This window comes from Tachypleus tridentatus, chromosome 10 (assembly GCF_004210375.1).
Source record: "Tachypleus tridentatus isolate NWPU-2018 chromosome 10, ASM421037v1, whole genome shotgun sequence".
Lineage (NCBI taxonomy): Eukaryota > Metazoa > Arthropoda > Merostomata > Xiphosura > Limulidae > Tachypleus > Tachypleus tridentatus.
In genome coordinates, this window is record NC_134834.1 from 47,489,281 (window position 1) to 47,498,362 (window position 9,082).

Here is a 9,082-nt window from a genome sequence, read left to right on the forward strand (position 1 = left end):
ATTTAGTATAATTATTTATATTTAGTGTGACAGAGTATGTATAATAACCTATATTTAGTATAATTATTTATATTTAGTGTGACAGAGGATGTATAATAACCTATATTTAGTATAATTATTTATATTTAGTGTGACAGAGTATGTATAATAACCTATATTTAGTATAATTATTTATATTTAGTGTGACAGAGTATGTATAATAACCTATATTTAGTATAATTATTTATATTTAGTGTGACAGAGTATGTATAATAACCTATATTTAGTATAATTATTTATATTTAGTGTGACAGAGTATGTATAATAACCTATATTTAGTATAATTATTTATATTTAGTTTAGTATGTATAATATAATATTTATATTTAGTATAATTATTTATATTTAGTGACAGAGTATGTATAATAACCTATATTTAGTATAATTATTTATATTTAGTGTGACAGAGTATGTATAATTATTTATATTTAGTGTGACGCAGGATGTATAATTATTTATATTTAGTGTGACAGAGTATGTATAATAACCTATATTTAGTATAATTATTTATATTTAGTGTGACAGAGTATGTATAATAACCTATATTTAGTATAATTATTTATATTTAGTGTGACAGAGAGTATGTATAATAACCTATATTTAGTATAATTATTTATATTTAGTGTGACAGAGTATGTATAATAACCTATATTTAGTATAATTATTTATATTTAGTGTGACAGAGGATGTATAATAACCTATATTTAGTATAATTATTTATATTTAGTGTGACAGAGTATGTATAATAACCTATATTTAGTATAATTATTTATATTTAGTGTGACAGAGGATGTATAATAACCTATATTTAGTATAATTATTTATATTTAGTGTGACAGAGTATGTATAATAACCTATATTTAGTATAATTATTTATATTTTTAGTATGTGACAGAGGATGTATAATAACCTATATTTAGTATAATTATTTATATTTAGTGTGACAGAGTATGTATAATAACCTATATTTAGTATAATTATTTATATTTATGTATATGTATATAACCTATATTTAGTATAATTATTTATATTTAGTGTGACAGAGTATGTATAATAACCTATATTTAGTATAATTATTTATATTTATTGTTACAGAGTATGTATAATAACCTATATTTGGTATAATTATTTATATTTAGTGTGACAGAGTATGTATAATAACCTATATTTAGTATAATTATTTATATTTAGTGTGACAGAGTATGTATAATAACCTATATTTAGTATAATTATTTATATTTAGTGTGACAGAGGATGTATAATAACCTATATTTATAATTATTTATATTTAGTGTGACAGATATGTATAATAATATATTTAGTATAATTATTTATATTTGTGACAGAGTATGTATAATAACCTATATTTAGTATAATTATTTATATTTAGTGTGACAGAGGATGTATAATAACTTATATTTAGTATAATTATTTATATTTAGTAGAGTATGTATAATAACCTATATTTAGTATAATTATTTATATTTAGTGTGACAGAGTATGTATAATAACCTATATTTAGTATAATTATTTATATTTAGTGTGACAGAGTATGTATAATAACCTATATTTAGTATAATTATTTATATTTAGTGTGACAGAGGATGTATAATAACCTATATTTAGTATAATTATTTATATTTAGTGTGACAGAGTATGTATAATAACCTATATTTAGTATAATTATTTATATTTAGTGTGACAGAGGATGTATAATAACTTATATTTAGTATAATTATTTATATTTAGTGTGACAGAGTATGTATAATAACCTATATTTAGTATAATTATTTATATTTAGTGTGATGGAGGATGTATAATAACTTATATTTAGTATAATGATTTATATTTAGTGTGACAGAGTATGTATAATAACCTATATTTAGTATAATTATTTATATTTAGTGTGACAGAGTATGTATAATAACCTATATTTAGTATAATTATTTATATTTAGTGTTACAGAGTATGTATAATAACTATATTTAGTATAATTATTTATATTTAGTGTGACAGAGTATGTATAATAACCTATATTTAGTATAATTATTTATATTTAGTGTGACAGAGTATGTATAATAACCTATATTTAGTATAATTATTTATATTTAGTGTGACAGAGTATGTATAATAACCTATATTTAGTATAATTATTTATATTTAGTGTGACAGAGTATGTATAATAACCTATATTTAGTATAATTATTTATATTTAGTGTGACAGAGTATGTATAATAACCTATATTTAGTATAATTATTTATATTTAGAGTATGTGACAGAGTATGTATAATAACCTATATTTAGTATAATTATTTATATTTAGTGTGACAGAGGATGTATAATAACTTATATTTAGTATAATGATTTATATTTATTTATATAATTAGTATTTAGTGTGACAGAGTATGTATAATAACCTATATTTAGTATAATTATTTATATTTAGTGTGACAGAGTATGTATAATAACCTATATTTAGTATAATTATTTATATTTAGTGTGACAGAGAGTATGTATAATAACCTATATTTAGTATAATTATTTATATTTAGTGTGACAGAGAGTATAATAACCTATATTTAGTATAATTATTTATATTTATGTATATGTATAAACCTATATTTAGTATAATTATTTATATTTAGTGTGACAGAGTATGTATAATAACTTATATTTAGTATAATTATTTATATTTAGTGTGACAGAGTATGTATAATAACCTATATTTAGTATAATTATTTATATTTAGTGTGACAGAGTATGTATAATAACCTATATTTAGTATAATTATTTATATTTAGTGTGACAGAGTATGTATAATAACCTATATTTAGTATAATTATTTATATTTAGTGTGACAGAGGATGTATAATAACTTATATTTAGTATAATGATTTATATTTAGTGACAGAGTATGTATAATAACCTATATTTAGTATAATTATTTATATTTAGTATAGCTGTGTATGTATAATAACCTATATTTAGTATAATTATTTATATTTAGTGTGACAGAGTATGTATAATAACTTATATTTAGTATAATTATTTATATTTAGTGTGACAGAGTATGTATAATAACCTATATTTAGTATAATTATTTATATTTAGTATTATGTAATAACCTATATTTGATTTATATTTAGACAGGATGTATAATAACCTATATTTAGTATAATTATTTATATTTAGTGTGACAGAGTATGTATAATAACCTATATTTAGTATAATTATTTATATTTAGTGTGACAGAGTATGTATAATAACCTATATTTAGTATAATTATTTATATTTAGTGTGACAGAGTATGTATAATAACCTATATTTAGTATAATTATTTATATTTAGTGTGACAGAGTATGTATAATAACTTATATTTAGTATAATTATTTATATTTAGTGTGACAGAGTATGTATAATAACCTATATTTAGTATAATTATTTATATTTAGTGTGACAGAGGATGTATAATAACTTATGTTTAGTATAATGATTTATATTTAGTGACAGAGTATGTATAATTATATTTAGTATAATTATTTATATTTAGTGTGACAGAGTATGTATAATAACAGAGTATGTATAATAACCTATATTTAGTATAATTATTTATATTTAGTGTGACAGAGTATGTATAATAACCTATATTTAGTATAATTATTTATATTTAGTGTGACAGAGTATGTATAATAACCTATATTTAGTATAATTATTTATATTTAGTGTGACAGAGGATGTATAATAACTATATATTTAGTATAATGTATTTATATTTAGTGTGACAGAGTATGTATAATAACCTATATTTAGTATAATTATTTATATTTAGTGTGACAGAGTATGTATAATATGTATTATATTTAGTATAATTATTTATATTTAGTGTGACAGAGTATGTATAATAACCTATATTTAGTATAATTATTTATATTTAGTGTGACAGAGGATGTATAATAACTTATATTTAGTATAATTATTTATATTTAGTGTGACAGAGTATGTATAATAACCTATATTTAGTATAATTATTTATATTTAGTATATGTATAATAATATATTTAGTATAATTATTTATATTTAGTGTGACAGAGTATGTATAATAACCTATATTTAGTATAATTATTTATATTTAGTGTGACAGAGGATGTATAATAACCTATATTTAGTATAATTATTTATATTTAGTGTGACAGAGTATGTATAATAACCTATATTTAGTATAATTATTTATATTTAGTGTGACAGAGTATGTATAATAACCTATATTTAGTATAATTATTTATATTTAGTGTGACAGAGTATGTATAATAACTTATATTTAGTATAATTATTTATATTTAGTGTGACAGAGTATGTATAATAACCTATATTTAGTATAATTATTTATATTTAGTGTGACAGAGGATGTATAATAACCTATATTTAGTATAATTATTTATATTTAGTGTGACAGAGTATGTATAATAACCTATATTTAGTATAATTATTTATATTTAGTGTGACAGAGGATGTATAATAACTTATATTTAGTATAATGATTTATATTTAGTGTGACAGAGTATGTATAATAACCTATATTTAGTATAATTATTTATATTTAGTGTGACAGAGTATGTATAATAACTTATATTTAGTATAATTATTTATATTTAGTGACTGAGTATGTATAATAACCTATATTTAGTATAATTATTTATATTTAGTGTGACAGAGTATGTATAATAACCTATATTTAGTATAATTATTTATATTTAGTGTGACAGAGTATGTATAATAACCTATATTTAGTATAATTATTTATATTTAGTGTGACAGAGGATGTATAATAACTTATATTTAGTATAATGATTTATATTTAGTGTGACAGAGTATGTATAATAACCTATATTTAGTATAATTATTTATATTTAGTGTGACAGAGGATGTATAATAACTTATATTTAGTATAATGATTTATATTTAGTATGACTGAGTATGTATAATAACCTATATTTAGTATAATTATTTATATTTAGTGTGACAGAGGATGTATAATAACCTATATTTAGTATAATTATTTATATTTAGTGTGACAGAGTATGTATAATAACCTATATTTAGTATAATTATTTATATTTAGTGTGACAGAGTATGTATAATAACCTATATTTAGTATAATTATTTATATTTAGTGTGACAGAGGATGTATAATAACCTATATTTAGTATAATTATTTATATTTAGTGTGACAGAGTATGTATAATAACCTATATTTAGTATAATTATTTATATTTAGTGTGACAGAGTATGTATAATAACCTATATTTAGTATAATTATTTATATTTAGTGTGACAGAGGATGTATAATAACCTATATTTAGTATAATGATTTATATTTAGTGACAGAGTATGTATAATAACCTATATTTAGTATAATTATTTATATTTAGTGTGACAGAGTATGTATAATAACCTATATTTAGTATAATTATTTATATTTAGTGTGACAGAGGATGTATAATAACTTATATTTAGTATAATGATTTATATTTAGTGTGGCTGAGTATGTATAATAACCTATATTTAGTATAATTATTTATATTTAGTGTGACAGAGGATGTATAATAACTTATATTTAGTATAATGTATTTATATTTAGTATAATTATTTATATTTAGTGACAGAGTATGTATAATAACCTATATTTAGTATAATTATTTATATTTAGTGTGACAGAGTATGTATAATAACCTATATTTAGTATAATTATTTATATTTAGTGTGACAGAGTATGTATAATAACCTATATTTAGTATAATTATTTATATTTAGTGTGACAGAGTATGTATAATAACCTATATTTAGTATAATTATTTATATTTAGTGTGACAGAGTATGTATAATAACCTATATTTAGTATAATTATTTATATTTAGTGTGACAGAGTATGTATAATAACCTATATTTAGTATAATTATTTATATTTAGTGTGACAGAGGATGTATAATAACTTATATTTAGTATAATGATTTATATTTAGTGTGACAGAGTATGTATAATAACCTATATTTAGTATAATTATTTATATTTAGTAACCTATATTTGACAGTGACAGAGTATGTATAATAACCTATATTTAGTATAATTATTTATATTTAGTGTGACAGAGGATGTATAATAACCTATATTTAGTATAATTATTTATATTTAGTGTGACAGAGTATGTATAATAACCTATATTTAGTATAATTATTTATATTTAGTGTGACAGAGGATGTATAATAACTTATATTTAGTATAATTATTTATATTTAGTATGTCTGAGTATGTATAATAACCTATATTTAGTATAATTATTTATATTTAGTGTGACAGAGTATGTATAATAACCTTATATTTAGTATAATTATTTATATTTAGTGTGACAGAGGATGTATAATAACCTATATTTAGTATAATTATTTATATTTAGTGTGACAGAGTATGTATAATAACCTATATTTAGTATAATTATTTATATTTAGTGTGACAGAGGATGTATAATAACCTTATATTTAGTATAATTATTTATATTTAGTGTGACAGAGTATGTATAATAACCTATATTTAGTATAATTATTTATATTTAGTGTGACAGAGGATGTATAATAACTTATATTTAGTATAATGATTTATATTTAGTGTGACAGAGTATGTATAATAACCTATATTTAGTATAATTATTTATATTTAGTGTGACAGAGGATGTATAATAACCTATATTTAGTATAATTATTTATATTTAGTGTGACAGAGAGATTTGTATAATAATTTATATTTAGTATAATATAATAACCTATTTATATTTAGTATTTGTGTGACAGAGTATGTATAATAACCTATATTTAGTATAATTATTTATATTTAGTGTGACAGAGGATGTATAATAACTTATATTTAGTATAATGATTTATATTTAGTGTGACAGAGTATGTATAATAACCTATATTTAGTATAATTATTTATATTTAGTGTGACAGAGGATGTATAATAACCTATATTTAGTATAATTATTTATATTTAGTGTGACAGAGTATGTATAATAACCTATATTTAGTATAATTATTTATATTTAGTGTGACAGAGGATGTATAATAACCTATATTTAGTATAATTATTTATATTTAGTGTGACAGAGTATGTATAATAACCTATATTTAGTATAATTATTTATATTTAGTGTGACAGAGGATGTATAATAACCTATATTTAGTATAATTATTTATATTTAGTGTGACAGAGGATGTATAATAACCTATATTTAGTATAATTATTTATATTTAGTGTGACAGACCTATATGTATAATAATTTATATTTAGTATAATGTATAATAACCTATATTTAGTATTTAGTGTGACAGAGGATGTATAATAACCTATATTTAGTATAATTATTTATATTTAGTGTGACAGAGGATATATAATAACCTATATTTAGTATAATTATTTATATTTAGTGTGACAGAGTATGTATAATAACCTATATTTAGTATAATTATTTATATTTATGTATAATAACTTATATTTAGTATAATGATTTATATTTAGTGTGACAGAGTATGTATAATAACCTATATTTAGTATAATTATTTATATTTAGTGTGACAGAGGATGTATAATAACCTATATTTAGTATAATTATTTATATTTAGTGTGACAGAGGATGTATAATAACCTATATTTAGTATAATTATTTATATTTAGTATGGCTGAGTATGTATAATAACCTATATTTAGTATAATTATTTATATTTAGTGTGACAGAGGATGTATAATAACTATATTTAGTATAATTATTTATATTTAGTGTGACAGAGTATGTATAATAACCTATATTTAGTATAATTATTTATATTTAGTGTGACAGAGGATGTATAATAACCTATATTTAGTATAATTATTTATATTTAGTGTGACAGAGTATGTATAATAACTATATATTTAGTATAATGTATTTATATTTCTGTGTAAACAGATTTATGTATAATATGTATATATTTAGTATAATTATTTATATTTAGTGTGACAGAGTAATATAATAAAGCTATATTTAGTATAAGCTTGTATTTAGGACATCTATGTATAATAACTTATAATTTCAGCTATAAAATTTATATTTAGTGACAGAGTATGTATAATAACCTATATTTAGTATAATTATTTATATTTAGTGTGACAGAGGATGTATAATAACCTATATTTAGTATAATTATTTCTCGTGGATATCTAGGACATCCGTGAACATCGATAAAGCTAATTTCAGCTATGAAATATCCACCTCTATGCAGAAAGCAGAAACAGTGTATTCCCGATGCCTAATCGCACAGTAAAGTGACCAAAGTCAATATTACATTTTGCCTCGAAGGCAGTTCAGGATGTAAATTCGGCCTTTTCTTTTGATATGTGTTACCTAAAATTGGGAAGAAGGCCTTCTCGTGGTTTACGACGCTTCCATACATGGTACTGCACAAAACAGTTTTCCGTTGTTAATAGAGATAAATAGCCATGTTTTATTTTCTCAATCATTAAAAAACTTATCGAAAATACTTTTGTATTTAATTAATTTAACCAATCGGTATTAAAAGAAGGTTCATAAAAGATTGACGTAAAAGTACTTACCATGAAGACATCTAGAAGACTGTATCGATAGGTCTTGCGTATGTCTCTGGCATCTTGTAAACTCTCAATAAACGTTATAAGTATTTAAACTGACAGTTAAACTGAACAAAGGAAGATGAGCCTTGTGTAGTACCTGTTGTCTTCATTTCTGTGATAAAAACTGATTCTTGCAAAGCAACTTTTACTTTGAGTGTAGCACTCTTGTGTAACAAAACAACTTTACATTGATATGGAGCAAAAATATATTAAAACTATAGTTTTCAAAGCGTGTGTCTAGGACGTCTATGAACATCCAAAAAGCTAATTTCACCTCTGAAATATCTACCCTTGTTTAAAAATCAGAAACAATGCATTCCCAAAACCTAATCGCATAGTTAAGTGACCCAAGACAAAATTACACTTTGC

At 20.5% G+C, this 9,082-nt stretch overlaps 1 long non-coding RNA gene across 1 annotated transcript in view; it reads right to left on the reverse strand.

Annotated features, from left to right (window-relative positions):
- LOC143229205 (uncharacterized) overlaps positions 1–8,763 on the reverse strand; it is a 93,692-nt gene extending 84,929 nt beyond the window's left edge. Inside the window, exon 1 of the long non-coding RNA XR_013015734.1 lies at positions 8,678–8,763. This is a non-coding gene — a long non-coding RNA (uncharacterized LOC143229205). The remainder of the gene's footprint in view (positions 1–8,677) is intronic.
- Positions 8,764–9,082: the final 319 nt, after the last annotated feature.